Below are 20053 nucleotides of genomic sequence, written 5' to 3' on the forward strand. Positions count from 1 at the left end.
GCTCAGCTTTTGAGGAGGAAAGTACTTGGCTAAGAAAGCCGTGACCAGCTTATCCCAAGAGTTCAGGCTGTCTTTGGGTTGAGAATCCAACCATAATCTAGCTCTGTCTCTTACAGCAAAAGGGAAAAGCATGAGCCTGTAGACTTCAGGATCTACTCCATTAGTCTTAACAGTATCACATATCTGCAAGAATTCAGTTAAGAACTGAAAAGGATCTTCAGATGGAAGTCCATGAAACTTGCAGTTCTGCTGCATCAGAGAAACTAATTGAGGTTTCAGCTCAAAGTTGTTTGCTCCAATGGCAGGAATGGAGATGCTTCTTCCATGTAAATTGGAATTAGGTGCAGTAAAGTCACCAAGCATCCTCCTTTCATTATTATTATTTTCGGCTGCCATCTCCTTTTCCTGTTCGAAAATTTCTGAAAGGTTATCTCTGGATTGTTGTATTTTGGCTTCTCTTAATTTTCTCTTCAGAGTCCTTTCAGGTTCTGGATCTGCTTCCACAAGAATGTTCTTATCCTTGCTCCTGCTCATATGACAAAGAAGAAGGCACAGAAAAATAATAATAATAATAGAGATCCTTTATACCACGTATAGGGATCCCTTTGTGAGTGGAAGAAAAGAGGGGGAGACAAAGAATGTGATGTAAAGGAAGAAACACAACTGTACGGATGGAAGAGATGTGAGATGAGATGTTAGGATATGAATGAATAAATAGAATAGGATGGGGGAGGGATAATTTTCGAAAATTATTTTGAAAAAGAGTTAGTGATTTTTGAAAATAGTTTTTTTTTTTTGAAAAATGTTAGTATTTTCGAAATTTTTTTTTTCTTTTTTTTTTTAAAATTAAAATTAAAAATAATTAGTTAATTAAAAAGAAATTTTTGAAAAAGAGGGAAGATATTTTCGAAAATTAGAGAGAGAGAGTTAGTTAGGTAGTTTTGAAAAAGTTAAGAAACAAACAAAAAGTTAGTTAGTTAGTTGAAACAAATTTTGAAAAGATAGGAAGTTAGGAAGTTAGGAAAGATATTTTTGAAAAGATATTTTTGAAAAAGATAAGATGAGAAGATATTTTTGAAAAGATATGATAGAAATTAGTTTTTGAAAAAGATTTGATTTTTAAAATCTCAATTAATGACTTGATTCACAAGAAATCACAAGATATGATTCTAAAACTTAAAGTTTGAATCTTTCTTAACAAGTAAGTAACAAACTTGAAATTTTTGAATCAAAACATTAATTGATTAGTTATTTTCGAAAATTTGGTATAAAAATAAGAAAAAGATTTTTGAAAAATATTTTTGGAATTTTTCGAAAATAACTAAGAATTTTGAAAAAGATTTGATTTTTGAAAAAGATTTTGAAAAAGATAAGATTTTCAAATTGAAAATTTGATTTGACTCATAAGAAACAACTTGATTTTTAAAAATTTTTGAAAAAGTCAACTCAATTTTTGAATTTGATGAGAGAAAAAGGGAAGGATATTTTTTTGAAATTTTTTTTATTTTTTTTATGAAAAACATGAAAATTATGCAATGCATGAAATTTTTAGATCAAAACAATGAATGCATGCAAGAATGCTATGAATGTCATGATGAACATCAAGAACATATTTTTGAAAAATTTTTAATGCAAAGAAAACATGCAAGACACCAAACTTAGAATTCTTTAATGCTTAGGCACTAAGAATTCAAAAATGCATATGATAAACATGAAAAGACACAAAACAAAAAATCATCAAGATCAAACAAGAAGACTTACCAAGAACAACTTGAAGATCATGAAGAACACCATGAATGCATGAAATTTTCGAAAAATGCAAGATGCATATGCAATTGACACCAAACTTATAATGTGACTCAAGACTCAAACAAGAAACAGAAAATATTTTTGATTTTTATGATTTTCTAATTTTTTTTTGGATTTTTTCGAAGATTTATTGAAAAGGGAAAATAAGGATTCCAAAATTTTTAATATGAATTCCAGGAATCTTGCATTCTTAGTCTAAAGCTTCAGTCCAGGAATTAGACATGGCTCACTAGCCAGCCAAGCTTTCAATGAAAGCTCCGGTCCAAAACACTAGACATGGCCAATGGCCAGCCAAGCTTCAGCAAACATATGAATGTAATTCATTCAATTTTAATCCAAAACCTCAGTCCAAAAGAATTTAGACATGGCTTTGCAGCCAGCCAGGCTTTAGCATGCTTCATGAAACACTAGAATTCATTCTTAAAAATTTTGAATAAAAAATTTTTTGAAAACATTTTTATTTTTTTATTTTTTCGAAAACAGGTGAGAGAATTTTAGAATATTTTTGAAAATTTTTTTTGAAAAGAAAACGAAAAGAAAATTACCTAATCTGAGCAACAAGATGAACCGTCAGTTGTCCAAACTCAAACAATCCCCGGCAACGGCGCCAAAAACTTGGTGTTGTTGCCGGATCAAACTTGGCACTGATGTTACCGGACCAAAAGCTTGCCGAAAACTCAAACAATCCCCGGCAACGGCGCCAAAAACTTGGTGCACGAAATTGTGATGTCCAGGCTCGAACAATCCCTGGTAATGGCTCCAAAGCTTGGTGCTTTGATATTAATTCATAATTGTCACAACTTCGATACAACTAACCAGCAAGTGCACTGGGTCGTCCAAGTAATACCTTACGTGAGTAAGGGTCGAATCCCACGGAGATTGTTGGTATGAAGCAAGCTATGGTCACCTTGTAAATCTCAGTCAGGCAGATATAAAGTGATAATGGTGTTTTCGAGTATTATATAATAAAATAGGGATAGAGATACTTATGTAAATCATTGGTAGGATTTTCAGATAAGCGAATGGAGATGCTTTTCATTCTTCTGAACCTCTGCTTTTCTGCTATCTTCATCCAATCAGTCTTACTCCTTTCCATGGCTGGCTTTATGTGATACATCACCATTGTCAACGGCTACTTTCGGTCATCTCACGGGAAAATGATCCAATGCCCTGTCACGGCACGGCTAATCGTCTGGAGGCATCACCCTTGTCAATGGCTTCATCTTATCCTCTCAGTGAATAATATGCTCACGCACCCTGTCACGGCACGGCTATTCATCTGTCGGTTCTCGATCATGCTGGAATAGGATTTACTATCCTTTTGTGTCTGTCACTAACGCCCTGCAATCGCGAGTTAGGAGCTCGTCACAGTCATTCAATCATTGAATCCTACTCGGAATACCACAGACAAGGTTTAGACCTTCCGGATTCTCTTGAATGCCGCCATCATTCTAGCTTACGCCACGAAGATTCTGGTTAGGAGATCTAAGAGATATTCATTCTAGCTTAATTCATGTAGAACGGAAGTGGTTGTCAGGCACGCGTTCATAAGGGAGAAGGATGATGAGCGTCACACATAATCATCACCTTCATCATGTTCTTGGGTGTGAATGGATATCTTAGAAGCGAAATAAGATGAATTGAATAGAAAACAGTAGTACTTTGCATTAATCTTTGAGGAACAGCAGAGCTCCACACCTTAATCTATGGAGTGTAGAAACTCTACTGTCGAAAATACATAAGTGATAGGTCCAGGCATGGCCGTGTGGCCAGCCCCCATGATCTAAGAACAATGCGTTCAAAGATGATCCTAAGATCCTAAGCTGATCAAAAGATGGTCAAAAAGACTAGTAAAAGGTCCTATTTATAATAAACTAGTCACTAGGGTTTACATGAGTAAGTAATTGATGCATAAATCCACTTCCTGGGCCCACTTGGTGTGTATTTGGGCTGAGCTTAAGTGTAGCACGTGCAGAGGCCATTTGTGGAGTTGAACGCCAGTTTCTGTGCCAGTTTGGGCATTCAACTCTGGTTTTGGATCCTTTTCTGGCGCTGGACGCCAGAATTGGGCAGAAGGCTGGCGTTGAACGCCAGTTTACGTCGTTAATTCTTGGCCAACGTATGGACTATTATATATTGCTGGAAAGCCCTGGATGTCTACTTTCCAACGCAATTAGAAGCGCGCCATTTCAAGTTCTGTAGCTCCGGAAAATCCATTTTGAGTGCAGGGAGGTCAGAATCCAACAGCATCAGCAGTCCTTTTTCAACCTCTGAATCTGATTTCTGCTCAAGTCCCTCAATTTCAGCCAGAAAATACCTGAAATCACAGAAAAACACACAATCTCATAGTAAAGTCCAGAAATGTGAATTTAACATAAAAACTAATGAAAACGTCCCTAAAAGTAACTAGATCCTACTAAAAGCATACTAAAAACAATGCCAAAAAGCGTATAAATTATCCGCTCATCAACTAACGTGGTTCTTCCTTGCTTCCTTTGTCCTGAAATCAAGAAATTAAAGTGCATCAAAGCTCTATTCCAAGTCATGAGATCATGGATTATCCAATTTGTCATTAAATTCATGCATAATTCTCATGAAATCATGTAAAGTTCACAATGTTTGCTTGAATCAATATGTAAGTGAATATCTACCCAAAACTTGCTTTTTTACTTAAGAAAATGCATGAAACTACCCTAAAACAGTAAAGAAAAGGTCAGTGAAACTGGCCAAAATGCCCTGGCATCATAACACCAAACTTAAAGCTTGCTTGTCCCTAAGCAAGTACTGAAACATAAGAATGATGAATGAAAGAACAAGAGGAACAAGTTCTTATTATAGAAGTAAAGCTCTTGGTTTATGGGGTTTCATGCATAGCAATATAGGTTCATTCCTTTACTGGTTTCCAAGTCCTTCTCATGATTTTGAAATCTTTCTTGATTGCATCCTATGAGATCCTTATTCTTTGATCCTCCCTTTTTTTTTCAGGGTTTATTGCATCCTTAGGCTAAGTGCTCTGTGAGGGGGCGACTCTTTAAAATAAGCTTTCAGCCAACACTCCCGAACCAGTTGGTTCAAGGTGCTAGGTATTGAAACACCCCTAAGGACTTACTCCCTGAAGTCTCTCTCCCCCATACATGCACACCACAGGCACATGGTTTGTTATTTTCTTTCCTTGAGGCCTTGGTGTCCAGCACCTCTTTGGGTTACTAAATGTTCTGTAGCAAGGTTGCTCTTGATAGTGGATTTTTAATTGATAATCCCGGGTTAGTTAACCCAAGTTATCAAGTGATGAAGCACTCCTAAGAACTTATTCATCCAAGCAGATCCTTGGTACAGGATCACCACAGACACATCCCTCAAGATTTAAACCCTTGGTGCCTAGCCTTATTTCTTATTATTTTTCTTTCTTTTTCAAACTCTTATTGTTCTTTTTCTTTTTCTTATTAGGATCTTGTTGTTTGGTTAATCTCATATAATGTGCTTCAAGCATGTAATTCAATGCATAAGTGTCCTTATACCTTACAGGTGAACCAACTTAGCTAACTTATTACCACACCACAGACCTTGAGAACTTACTCCACAATATGAACCCCACTCTGATTTTTTTCTTTTCATAACATTCTTTTTTTTTTAAATTCAAAGGGCAAGCATACAAGTAAGTAAGATGAAAATGAAAACAGGTAACTTGGACAGCACACATATGACAAAGGCAACAGAAAATATTAGAGACAGAATTGAAAATTCCTAAGCTACTATGGAAGCATGTTCTATTTCATACATGATTTTCCTTATTTAGACTTCAAAAAGATAAAACGAAGAGGGAACTCCACCACCTTTTACTCGCGGGGCTGCCCATGCTCTCCCTCTTGTTTGTCCTCTTTATGTCCTTCTTGAGTGCTTGAACCCCCATTTCCCTTGCTCTTTCTAATCAACTTTTTTCAGAAGCCAGCATCTTCCATCTTCTTTTTCAATGTTTCCTTCTGTTGTTTCACTTTCCTTTCCTCTTGTTCTGTTAGATCCTTTTCAACTATATCATATCTGGGGATTACAGAGTGTAAATTATGCATATGCCCAGTCATATAGTTCAACTTGGCTTGAGTGTTTATGCTGAATTCTTCCCTATGTAGTTGTCGTCCTTCATTAAGCATGCTGAACTCGTTGAATGCTTTCGTCTGAGCTAGCTAACGCTGGTTGAGCTCTTGAAGGCATTTATCTTTAAGTTCTTACCTTTCAGTCACTTGATTGATGGCCTGAGTGAGCTGGGAATAGTGTTCCTGTTGCTGCTCCAGTTGTTTTTTCTGCCACTCTCCTTGTTGATTCATCCAGTTAGCAAGTAGTTCTTCCTGATGATCCATCCGTTGGGATTGAAGGTGTAGTTGTTGCTCTTGCCCTTTCATATATCTCCTTGCCAAGTCCTCAATGGCTCCTTGAATGTGGCCCAGGTTTATATTGGTTGGATCATAGTACTCTTCTTGTTGGTATTCTTCTTGATGAGATTCTTCTTGGTGAGGTCCTTCTTGTGATGTTCTTTTCCCTATTTGAGGCCTTCTTTGTTGTTGGGTGGGTGCCACATAAGTTATACGCTGGAGCGTAACTAACCTCCCAGGGTTTACCCAATGTGGATTGCTGTCTTCGAAGACCACCTTGGCTTTCTTACATAATCTCACAATGGTGCTGGGGTACAAAAGCCGAGCACTCAGATCACTCTTTTCGGCTGCCTTTTGGACTCCCTCAGCTATAATTTCATGTACATTGATGTCTCCACCGCTCATAATGCAATGTAGCATGGTAGCTCGAGCAATGTTGACCTCAGAATTGTTTGAGGCTGGGAGAATAGATCTTCTCACAAGCTCAAACCATCCCTTAGCTTCCGGGATGAGGTCTCCTCTTCTGATGAACCGTGGCCTCTTATCTGAATACCTCTCCCAATCTGATCCTATGACACACATGTCATTCACAATTTCTTCAAGCTCATCATTGTCGGGGCCATTACTTATTCTTGCTTGATAACTTAGCTTATCAGAGGGTTGTGATCTCAGACGAAGAGTCCTCATTATAGTATTGGGACTGAAGTCCACCTCTGTTCCTCTTACGTAACTTTTGAAGGTCGGAGCCTTGGTATTGTCTTCTCTGGCAACATTGGCATAGAACTCTTTAATAAGATTTGTATTTATTTTTGTTTCTGGGTTCGTGAGTTATTGCCAACCCCTCTATTCAATCTTCTCTCCAATCTGCAGGCACTCATCATAGTTGAATTGGAATGTCAGCTCTAGCAGTACTTTCTTATGCTTGATACGTTCGAATTAAAGCTCATGGAAAGTGGTCTTGAACCTTCCTTCGTCAAAAGGAATGCTCTCCACTGGTGTCTTTCTGATGCATGGAAACTTGTCTCTTAACAAATTTCCCTCGGCAAGTATACCGAATTATCGTCAAGTAATAACTCACAAAAGAGTGAGGTTGAATCCCATAGAGATTAACGGATTAAGCAATCAATAGTTGATTAATTGTCCTAGTTAGACGGTTCAGATTTGGATGATGAGCAGTAGGAAGTGTAAATGGCATAAAAGTAAAGAAAGCAATAAGGTGTAGAAAAGTAAAATGGCAAGGAAAGTAAATGTAAGAACTAAAATTAAAATGAACATTGGGATCAAGAGATATTGCAATCCTCTGGATCAAGTTCATTCTCATCTCTTCCTCAATCAATGCATTCATTGATCTCCTTGGCAATCTTAAGTGATTGGATCCCAATTCCTTGGCAATCCAATCTCTCTAAGCTTGAACAATTTCCCAATTCCTTGATTTAATTGCTCATGGGAAGAGATGAAGTTTGGTCACTGATTATACCACACACATTCATAGATCAAAGTATTGGTAGGATTAAATATCACAATATCCATCCAACCCCCAACCTAATTCAATGTGAGAGAGCATTTCTAGCATGATTTCCTCATTCCTCTTCCAAGGTTCAGAGGAAATCCAAGTATGAGCAATTTCTCTTCCGAGACAATTACCCAATTGGATGAAGATCGAAAGCTCTCTAGTAAAATCAAGAGAAAAGAAAGAAGAAGAAGAATAAGAACTACAATTGATCCATTGAATCATAATAGAGCTCTCTAACCCAATGAAAAGAGTTAGTTGATCATTGCTCTACCAAAATAGAAAAGAAAGAAAGTGCAGAAAAGTAAAGATGAAGGTTAAAACTGAAAATAAAACTTCAAAGTTCATAAATAAAAATTACAACTAAAACAAAACTACTCCTAAGGAAGAAAAGAAGAGAAAAGGAAGAAGAGTGTAGGACCCACTCCCCTTGGAGTGTGCCAATTCACAGAAGTTCGAATTGGTCTTCACTCTCTCCCCCTTCCTTCAATTCTCCGTTCCAGAATGCTTTCAAAGTAAAAACTAAGGCCTTTTTATAGGCTCTCCTAAATTACAAAATGAAAGAAATTAAAAGTAAATTACAATGAAATGAAAATTAACTATTCTAGATGCTTCTTGTGGCTTTGATTGGTTGACAATTGTGGGCTTGCTTGCTTGAGCTTTGAAGTGGACTTGAGAGGGAAGTGAATCAAATTGAGGTCGAGGGTAACTTGGCGTTATTTCTGCCGTTAGCCACACCAACGCTACAAGTGTGGCGTTAGTGCTAAAGTTAGTGTGGCTAACGTCACACTTGCTACCCAGTTGGTGTTTTGGGGCTCAAAATATGCCTCTAGTTTGTGCTCCAATTTCTTGCCCACTATAGAGTATTATATATCTTTGGAAGGCTCTAAATTTCACTTTCTAACGCAACTGGAATCACCTCAATTGGACCTCTGTAACTCAAGTTATGCTCCTTTGAAGTGGACAAGGTCGCTGGCATAGTCGCTAGCGTTACTGGAAAAAGCGAGTCACAATAACGTTAGCGATCAGGGGTTAATATTGCCAGGTTCTGGAGCTCAAACTTAATGTCCACCCCATACTATTATATATTGTTGGAAAGCCCTGGATTTCTACTTTCCAACGCCTTTGAAAGCACATCATTTGGAGCTCTACAGCTCGAGTTACACTTCTTGGAAGGTGAAGAGGTCAGCTGGCCTTACTACAGGTTGATACCATGTTCATCTTTGCACTTTCGGGGCAGGTTTTCTCCCTCAAATTTAGTTTCCACCATGTAGTTCCATATATGCTTGGAAAGCTCTGGAATCCTACTTTCCAATGCCACTGGAATCACCTCATTTGGAGCTTTGTGGCTCAAGTTATTCTTGTTTGAAGAAGGCATGGTCAGGCTACCAGGTGACATTTTTGCCCACGTTAATGTCCACGTTAGTGTAACTAATGTGGCCATTAACGTGGGTCTTCCTTTGCTTCACAAACGTTAGTGGCACTCACTTTTTCGACTAACGTTGGCGTTTCCCTTTCCTTCCACGTTAGTTCCCACGTTAACGTAACTAACGTGGAAGCTAACGTGGGTCTTCCTTTGCTTTGCTAGCGTTATTTGCACTCACTTTTGCCAATAACGCTGCTCCTTCTTCAAAGTTAATGCCATTAACTTTCTCACTAACGTTGGGGCTTCTCTTTTCTTCCACGTTAGTGCCCACGTTAGTAGAGCTAACGGGGTTGCTAACGTGGGTCTTCTTGCCTTTTTCTAACGTTAGTGGCGTTAACGTTCTCACTAACTTTCCAAGCTTTCCTTCCTTCCACTTTAATGGCCACGTTAGTGGCGCTAACGTAGCCACTAACGTGACTCTTCTCTGCTTCTTTTGGTCTGAAATCAAGCAAACAAAGTGTATCAAAGTAACATACAAGACAAACTTCATTATACTAAGTGTGCTAATAATACCCAAAATCAAAACTTCACTTAGTGTGATCTATTTCATCACATTTACCCTGTATATTAGCTAAAATTCACATATGCTTGAGATTTTGTTTCATGCAGAGATTTTTCATGCTTTTGCTCCTTTATCAACAGAAATTGTATGAAAACTGAATTAAAATCTACTGAAAAAGCATAGAAAAACAGGCCATGATACCCTGGCATCACTTTCCCTTTCGCCTTTTGGAGCTTGATGATGCCATGAGTGACTTTTGATATGTGAAGGTGTTGAAGGGTGTGGATAGCTGATGGAATTCGGCCTCGTTAGGGTAAGGTGTAATTAAGGGAGTGGGTGAGAGTGTCTTTGATGGGGTAAGAGGTGTTGGGTTCCGAAAGTGAGAAGTACAAAGAATGGGAATTGGAATGTGAAGGGGGTACGTAATAAGAACCACTTATATAGAAAAGTGGTGAGTAAATGAAAGGTGTGGATTGATGGTGTAGGCTTATGATGAACGGATGGGGTTTAGCATGGGATGGTCACAAGGATCATCACTTTTATGATGGGGTTGGTTCAGTCTCCAAGGGTATTATTCTTCTAATGTTGCATGACAACATTTCCCAATGCATTCCCCTTGAAGACATGTGTATAGTCCCCTTTTGTGAAGTGGCCGAACCCTTCTTCTTCAATTATCCCATCAATTCCTTCCAATCTTCTTTTCATTTCTCCTACAAAAAAAAGGAATGCAATTAATAACTTTTTGGATAATGGCGGCAAAATTTAAAAAGAAAGAATACTACTTTTTAAAATTTTTGTTTTTAAATGACTAAGTGCTATTCATGAATGCAAACCAACTGACTATTTAGTTATCCATGTATGCAACATTGGTGACACCAAACATAGTTTGTGGCCATGTGGGGTAAAAAGATTTGTTCAAGGTTCTAAGAGTGACATGATATGAATTACATTCATGTCCTCTTAGTGTGCCTTGAACACCAAACTTGTTCTTCACTATATGTTGCATAAAAGGATTCATTCAAGTATATGTCAAAGTTGATTTGGAATTCATGAACCTTCCATTATTAACCACTTTAAAAGCATATAAAACATAGGTTGCCTCCCATGAAGCGCTTCTTTAGCGTCACTAGCTTGACGTTCTGCCTTTGTCAGGGTGGTTGGTAATGCTTCAAATCTTTCCCCCTCATAGTGAATCTATCTCCATTGGCTTCGTTAAGGATCTCCACATGTTCTAATGAGAGAATTCTATTGATGGTGAAAACTTTAGGCATCTGAGATGGGATAGTGGGGAGATGAGGTGGGATAACTGGGAGATAAGCTGAGATTACTTTATCCCCTGGAGAGAAATCCTCTGTAGGGATCTTCATGTTCCTCCATCTCCTTGGTGCCTTCTTCTTTGTTTCTTTTAATGTTGCCTTGCTCTTTGTGGCCTCTTTTTCCAAGAAAATTTTGTTGTTGGTCTCATATGACTCTGGTGGTTTTGGTTCCTCTTGGATTTCCTTTAGCTGTGGTACCTTCTGACTGTTTTGCTTACCAGCCAAAGGGATTCCCAGGTGTACAGTTTGTGTTTCAATGTTTGTTTCTTCCACCAGTGCCTTGTCGTGATCTTCCCTTGGTTCCTTGTTTTCTTGATCTGCTTCTTGTGAGGGTTTGAAGACATTGAATGCGAGTTATTCATCATGTATCCTCAGTATTAACTCTCCTCGCTCTACATCTATAAGCGCTCTGGCTGTAGCCAGAAATGGTCTTCCCAATATGATTGGATGGAGGTTACTTTCTTCCATTTCCAATATGACAAAGTCTGTGGGAAGGAAGTAGTTCCCAACCTTTACCAATACGTTTTCAACCACTCCTATTGCTTGTTTTTGAGTTTTGTCAGCCAGCCTGATGACTACGTCTGTGGGCATTAGCTCATTGATCTGCAGCTTCTTTATGAGAGATAGAGGCATTAAATTAATGCTTGCTCCCAGATCACAGAGTCCCTTATCAATTACTGTTTCTCCTACAGCACAAGGGATGTGAAAACTCCCGGATCCTTCCTTTTTGTATGCAACTCCGATTGAATGAGAGCACTGCACTCCTTATTCATCACTATTGTTTGCCTTCCTTTGAGTGAGCTTTTCCTGGTCAGCAGCTCCTTCATGTACTTAATGTATGAGGGAATTTGTTGGAGAGCTTTGATAAATGGTATGTTTACATGAAGAGATGCAAACATATCAAGGAATTTTGAGTATATTCTCTTTTCTACACCACCCTTGAGTCTTTGGGGAAAAGGTGCATAGAGTTTTTAGAATCTCCTTCTGTGTAACTTTGGTTTCTTGGTGACCCTCTTCCTAATTCTCTGGTAAGGTGTCTCTAGGTTGTTCCAAGGGTTTGTTCAGCTCTTCCTCAGTCCCCCTATCAGTTATAGCGACCATCTTGCATTCTTCCTATCTTACTTTCTTTGCTTCACCTCTCGGGTTTTTCTCTGTGTCACTTGGGAAGTTATCAATAGGTTTGGGAATCTTCTCAGAGAGGTATCCTACTTGAAATTCTAGCCTCTTGATGGTGTCTCCCTGGTTTTTGATATTGGCTCGCACCTCCTCCTTGAACACCTTGTTATCTTGGATTTCCTTACATATGCCTTCAAGTAGAGTTTCAATCCTTGAGAGTCTATCTTCGGATAATGGTGAGTTGAGATTGGAGGGATGAGAAGGGCCATTTTGGTTTTGATATGGATGTTGAGAGGTGTTGTTAGGTGGGTGCTGATATGATCTCTGTGTGGAATGTTGGTGAGCTGCATTGTTGTTGGGGTTGTGACATCTCTGATCTTGGCCTTGATCTTGTTGATTTTCCCACCCAAAGTTTGGGTGGTTCCTCCAACCAGGATTATAAGTTTTGGAGTATGGATCATGGGTCTGCCTAGGTGAGTTTCCAATGTAGTTGGCTTGTTCCTGATAATCCTCTACCTCTGCATTCACTCCTTCTTGAGCTGCTGATGAGGTAGTGATTGCTGCTACTTGGTTCCTTTCCATCTTCTTGGTAAGGTCAGCCAGCTGCTTGGTGATCATCTTGTTTTGAGCCAGCAGTGCATCCACGTTATTTAGCTCCATCACTCCTCTAGTGTTGCCTCTTTTAGAAGCATAGAAGTAGTCATTCTCAGCTACAGTCTCAATGACATCTATGGCTTCTTCAATGGTCTTCTTCTTGTTCAGAGATCCCCCGGATGAGTGGTCTACTGCCTTCTTTGATTCATAAGAAAGACCTTCATAGAAAATGTGTAACTGCACCCATTCATTGAACATATCTGATGGGCATCTTCTTGTCAAGTCCTTAAACCTCTCCCATGCTTCATAGAGAGTCTCACCATCTTATTGCCTGAAGGTTTGTACCTCAGCTCTCAACCTGTTAATTCTCTGAGGAGGGTAGAATCTCGCTAAGAATTTATTCACCATATCTTTCCAGGTTGTTAAACTCTCCTTCGGGAAAGATTCCAGCCATTTAGATGCTTTGTCCTTGAGTGAAAAGGGGAACAAAAGCAATCTATAGGTGTCAGGATGAACACCATTAGATTTTACAGTATCACATATCCTCAGGAAGGTGGTTAGATGTTGATTGAGGTCTTCTTGGACACTTCCTCCGAATGAACAGTTGTTCTGAACAAGGGTGATGAGCTGTGGCTTTAGTTCAAAGTTATTGGCATGTATGGTAGGCTTTTGGATGCTACTTCCACATTTTCCTGGGTTTGGATTTATATAAGATCCTAAGACTCTTCTCTCTTGTCCAGCATGATGCACTGGACCTTCTCTGCCATGGTTATGAGCCTCTTCTTCATGATGGTTCTCCATATTCTCATCCATGTCTGGTTCAAAATACTCCTCTTCTTCCTCGGCACTAACAACTCTCTTTCCTCTTGCTTCCCTCCTTAGTCTAAGGAAGGTCTTCTCAGGTTCAGAATCAAAGGAAGTTGAAGCCCCGCTTCTTCTACCTATCATACAACCAACAAGGCACAAGCAAGAAGGAGACAAATGCAGGAAGTATTCTTGTCAGAAATGCTGTTAGTGTGAGTGATGCAATATATCAAACAGTTAGTGGGTTAGTGAACTGAATTGTAATAAATAAGAAAACACCACAAACGGGTAAGGGGTAAAGGAAAGAAAAATAACTAAAACTGAAAGTAAATCACTCAAACAGAAATTAAATCAAACAAAAAAAATGCTCAATCTAGTTATCCACCAATTTAATCATTGTTGATACAAAATCAATCTCCGACAACGGCGCCATAAACTTGATGCATGGAAACTTGTCTCTTAACAAAATTCCCTCGGCAAGTATACCGAATTGTCGTCAAGTAAAAACTCACAATAGAGTGAGGTCGAATCCCACAGGGATTGATTGGTCAAGCAACTTTAATCAGAGGAATGTTCTAGTTGAGCTAAGTAGAAATTGAGTTGATATTTGCAGAAACGTAAATGGCGGGAAAGTAAATAACAGAAAATGTAAATGCTGGAAATAAAGAGCAAAATGTAAATGGCAGAAAGTAAATTGCAGAATCTTAAATGGGGATTTGAGGAAATGAACATAAAAGTAAATGGCAGAAAGTAAAAAGAATGGGTAAGATCAGAAATGGGGGATTCATTGGGCTCAGGAGATGTTGTATTCTCCGGATCAAGTTCATTCTCATCTCTTCCTCAATCAATGCATTCATTGATCTCCTTGGCAATCTTAAGTGATTAGATTCCAATTCCTTGGTAATTCAATCTCTCAAATCTTGATCAATAGCCAATTCCTTGGTCTAATTGCTCATGAAAAAAGATGAAGTATGGTCACTGGTTATTCCCAAATCAAAGTGTTGGTAGGATTATATGTCACTATATCCATCCAAACCCTAATTTGGTCCAACATGAGAAAGCATTTCTAGCATGATCTCTTCATTCCTCTTCCAAGGTTCCAAAGAGATCCAAGTATGAATAGCTCCTTTTCCAAGACAACTACCCAATTGGATGAAGATTGAAAGCTTTCTAGTAAAATCAAGAGAAAAGAAAGAAGAAGAACAATGAAAACTATTATTGATCCATCAAATTACAACAGAGCTCCCTAACCCAATGAAAGGGGTTTAGTTGTTCATAGCTCTGGGAATGGAAAGCATAAATTAAAAGTACATACTAAAAAGCTAAAACTAGAAGTTACAGAGAAAGTAAAATATATCGAGTGTAGTTCTCCAAAATGCCAAAAGGTTTTTTTCACTAGTTCAAAACTACTCCTATATATACTACTCTTATGATTTTCTAGTTGGCTTCTTCAAGTCTTGGATATGGGCCTTTGGATCTTTAGTTGAAGCAGTTACAATCTTCAGTGGGCTCAGCTTTGCTTGCAGAGAAAGTGTGAGTAAGGCATGGACATTAGTTAGGACGTTAGTGGTGTTAACGTTAAGTGAAAGTGTGGGTTCGAGAACATTAGTGACGATCACCTTTTTCACTAACGTTCCAAGTCAAAATTGATCCACGTTAACTTCAACGTTAGTGGCACTAACGTGACCACTAACGTTGCCTCTTGGTCCTTCGCAAACGTTATTGGCATTCACCTTTTCCAATAACGTTGCTTATTGCCCCCTTTCCCCACGTTAGAGTTCACGTTAGTATAGCTAACGTGACCTTTAACGTAGGCTTGCCTAATCTTCGAGAGCGTTAGTGACACTTACCTTTGTCACTAACGCTCCAAACGCCCCTCCTTCCCACGTTAGAGTTCACGTTAATTAGATTAACGTGACCACTAACGTGGTGGTGATTGCCATCTCCAACGTTAGTGACAAAGGTGAGTGTCACTAACGTTGGTCCATCAATTCTTCTTCCACGTTAGCTTCCACGTTAACGTAATTAACGTGGCAACTAACGTGGGCAATAGTGACTTAATAGTGGCTTAATCCAACGTTAGTGACAAAGGTGAGTGTCACTAACGTTGGCAATTCCTTGTTCCTTCCATGTTAGAGTTCACGTTAATGTGATTAACGTGACTCTTAACAAGGCCAAGTGTGCCCCTTTTTCCAACATTAGTGGTATTCACTTTTACCACTAACGTTGGAGCTTCACTTCTCTTCCACGTTAGCTTCCACGTTAACGTAATTAACGTGGCAACTAACGTGGGCTATAATGGCTTTCGAAGGCGTTTTTGGCGATCACTTTTCTCATTAACGTTGCAAGCTAGCTCCCATTCCACGTTAGTGGTCACGTTAATTAGACTAACGTGGCTACTAACGTGGTTCTTCCTTGCTTTCTTTGTCCTGAAATCAAGCAATTAAAGTACATCAAAGCTCTATTCCAAGTCATGAGATCATGCATTATCCAATTTGTCATTAAATTCATGCATAATTATCATGAAATCATGTAAAGTTCACAATGTTTGCTTGAATCAAGATGTAAGTGAATATCTACCCAAAACTTGCTTATTTACTTAAGAAAATGCATGAAACTACCCTAAAACAGTAAAGAAAAGGTCAGTGAAACTGGCCAAAATACCCTGGCATTTGTAGCGCCGAAGTATTGTTTTACTCCATATTCAAGAAGATGCAACTTAGCGACAAAGCACTGCAACCTTCAACCAAAGAATTGGTAGGATTCTCCAGAGAAAGAGTCCTTGTATTAGGTTATGTATGGTTGAAAACGATGCTAGGGGAGTCTCCAAACTCAAAACCCTAGATATTCAATTTCTAGTAATTGATTGTGCTAGACCTTATAATATTATTTTTGGATGCCCGCCTCTTAACTCTTTTGGAGCCATTATCTCTACGGTTCACCTTTGTGTCAAGTTCTCTGTGTAGGATAACATAGTGGCAACAGTCTATGCCAACCACAAAGAAGCTAGACAATGTTACAATGCAGGTTTAAAGGCCATTTCATAGCAGACCATCCCAAGAGTCCACTCTTTATATAACATAGAGAATATTCCAACCTTGGCCGAGTTAGACCCGAGAAGCAATAACAGCCGCCCTGCCCCGACAAACAACCTTGAAAAGATACGAGTGGGGAGAGCTGACCAATGTACTAATATCGGTTCTGTTTTCTCAGCAGGAACAAAACAAGATCTGATCGAAATCCTCGAGTCTAATTCCGATCTTTCTGCAGCACACCCACGGACATGCTGGGGATTGATCCGAACTTCATATGCCACAAGCTAGCGATTAATCCCAACATCCGACCTATAAGACAAAAGAAGAGAAACTTGGGCACTAAAAAATGAAACGCAGCAATGGTAGAAACACAAAAATTACTTGATGCATGTTTCATCCGAGAACTTCATTTCTCATCATGGGTAGCAAACATAGTGATGGTGAATATTGACAGATTGGTAGACAACACCTCAAGATACCAAGTACTGAGTTTCATGGATGCCTATTCCAGCTACAATCAAATATTAATGCACCCTGATGACGAAGACAAAACAACATTTGTAACCGACCAAGGTAACCTTTGTTATAAAGTCATGCTTTTTGGGTTGAAAAATATAGGAGCCACCTACCAGTGATTAATGGACAAGATCTTCAAAGATCAGATCGGCAAAAACATTGAAATATATGTCGATGATATGGTAGTCTAATCAAGCTCTGAGTAACAACATAAAGCCAACCTTAATCAAATTTTCTAACAACTCTGAAAGTATAATATGAGGTTAAACCCAGATAAGTGCGCATTCAGAGTACATGGAGGCAAATTCCTCGGATTCTTACTAACAAATAGGGGAATAGAAGCCAACCCTGACAAATGTCAAGCCGTGATACAAATGCAATCACCTCGGTTAGTCAAGGAAGTGCAACAACTAACAGGTCACCTAGCAGCCTTGTCTTGATTCCTACTTGCAGTCACCGCCAAGTCATACCACTTCTTCAACACTCTGAGAAAGGCCAAAAGGTTTGTCTGGAGAGACAAGTGTGAAAGAGCCTTCATAGAATTCAAAAACCTTCTGTGATCACTGATGATGGCCGAAAGTGGGTTAGGAATTTTTCTCAAAATAGAATTGGCATTGCAAGTATAGTTCCAAACCCACAATCAACCAACATCAAAGTTTAACTCAAAGATCGTCACAATTCAAACCAAAATAACCGGGAGTTTTAAGTCCCGGGTCGTTCTCCTTAGGAATTGCAATTAAGTGTCATATTATTGGCTATGAGATCAAGGGGGTTTGAGATTGCAAGAAGTTATATAAGCATGCAAGGGAATTAAAGCTCAAAGCAAGTAAATCAAAAATAGAATTCAAGTGGCAAAAAGGACTCTTGGCAAGGATTGGGGAATTGAGGATTCCTATTCTAGTCATGGACCACAAACATGGTAATTGCGAGAATTAATCCCAATTAGTCTATCCTAACATCGAGGATAAGTCAAAAGGGCATAATTGATCTCAATCCATAAGTCCTAGTCAACTCACTAATTAACTTAGTGAAAGACTAGCGTCAATGGAAACTGATAAACCATTATTTTATGATTTATATTGTGTTCAATTGTGTAGTTTTATCAAATCTTTACCCACTTATTCATATGATTAGCATGTATTTACAATTCCTTCACAAAAATTACTCCATGGTTGAAAACTTGCTTCCTAGAGACTTTTAATTATGTATTTTAATTCTCTTTTATCCCATTCGATGCCGTGATCCATGTGTTAAGTGTTTCAGGCTTCATAGGGCATGAATGACTTGGAAATTGGAGAGGAGGCTTGCAAAAATGGAAGGAACACAAGAAACTAAGGAGATGACCAGCGGGCAATGACGCGAGCACATGGCCCACGCGAACGCACAAAATGGAGAATTCGCAACGATGCGGACGCGTGCCTGACGCAAACATATCGATTGGAATCTGCACGAGTAACGCGAACACGTGAACCACGCAAACACGTGACAAGGAAAATCGCTGACTGACGCGAACGCGTGGACGACGCATATGCGTCACCTGCGCGATCTGCAAAAATAACAGAATACGCTGGGGGCGATTTCGGGCTGCTTTTTGACCCAGTTTTTGGCCCAGAAACACAGATTAAACCTAGGAAACATGCAGAAACTGAAGACACATCCACACACATTCAGATTCATCACATTAGGATTACTCTTAGTTTCAGATCTGAGTTTTGAGAGTTGCATTACATTGATAGTTTATGCTTTTGTTTGGATTTTTGGATGCTGAGAGTCATTACCTCTGTTGAAGACATTACTTTAGTTTGTTTCCTCATTCCCCTATTTTTAATTAGTTACTCATTGATTCTGTTCAGATAATTATGTTGCGTTTTGAATTTATTAATATACAGAGTTATTTTTATTTTAATTAATTTTAATTCTCTATTTTATTTCATTTAATTATGTCTTCTCATATTTTTATGATTATTAATTTCATGTCAATGGAGTAGAATTTCTACTTGACATGGGGGTTGATTAAGAGGTGATACCTGAGTTGGAATGCTCAAGTGCTTGGTTAAACTGGACATTGTTAGCTAATTCCATACCTACTAACACTAGACTTCCCCAAGGGAGAGAGCTAGGATCTGAGGGTAAGAGTTATTTCAATCACCATACTTTCCCTTATTTAGTAAGGGGTAATCGAGTGAGAACAACAACCATTTTACACCACACTTGAGAAGATCCCAACAAGGATAGAAGTTCCACTTAATTATTCCCCCAGTCAAGACCTTTTATTTAGAGTACCCATAATCATTCTCAGTTTAATTTTATTGTTTCAATTTTTAAGCATTTTAATTACTCATTATCAAAATCAACTTTCTGAAAATTTTCTGATTAATAAAATAGCACTCTTTTCTGCAACTCGTTGGGAGACGACCTAGGACTCATACTCCCAGTATTTTATTTCTAAAATTTGTGACAACCTTTTTTAAATTGGTGAGGCAAATCTTAGCTGGTTAAGAGCTATACGTGCAACGCTGTCTCTTAATTGAAATCTCTAAATTGGTTAACTTCTGCCACGCATCAGAAACCAAACCAACTAACAATCCTAACACAATATGAAATGGACATCCATAACTCAAGTTCACCTAATCACCCAATTCCAAGTCAAGAATGTGAAAAACTATACAAAAACTATAAGATACATTTTATCAAACACCTAGCATGCATAAAAGGGAAAATATCATAAAATGCAATAATAATAAAATCTATAACTACCAATTGTAATAAAATGATAACAATAACTCAAATAAACATCAAAGAAACATAAAACATTAAATTGCATTATTGAAACCAAAATTGACAAGAGTATTCATAAACTAAAAATGACAAAATTGAGAAAATGACAAAAGAAATTAAGAAGATCAAGACAAGAAAGCATAGAAACATAAATGAAACTACATTAAAGCAATAATTAAAATCTGAAATTAAAAAGAAATTAAGACAAAAATCCCAAATTCTAGAGAGAAGAGGGAGCTTCTCTCTCTAGAAAAACAAGTTAAAATATGTAAAAACCTAA

At 38.4% G+C, this 20053-nt stretch overlaps 1 pseudogene; it reads left to right on the plus strand.

Moving 5' to 3' along the window:
- Positions 1-12898: 12898 nt before the first annotated feature.
- On the plus strand, positions 12899-13000 carry LOC112753854 (small nucleolar RNA R71; annotated as a pseudogene).
- The last annotated feature ends 7053 nt before the right edge of the window (positions 13001-20053 follow it).

This window comes from Arachis hypogaea, chromosome 15, assembly GCF_003086295.3.
Source record: "Arachis hypogaea cultivar Tifrunner chromosome 15, arahy.Tifrunner.gnm2.J5K5, whole genome shotgun sequence".
NCBI classification, from domain to species: Eukaryota; Viridiplantae; Streptophyta; class Magnoliopsida; order Fabales; family Fabaceae; genus Arachis; species Arachis hypogaea.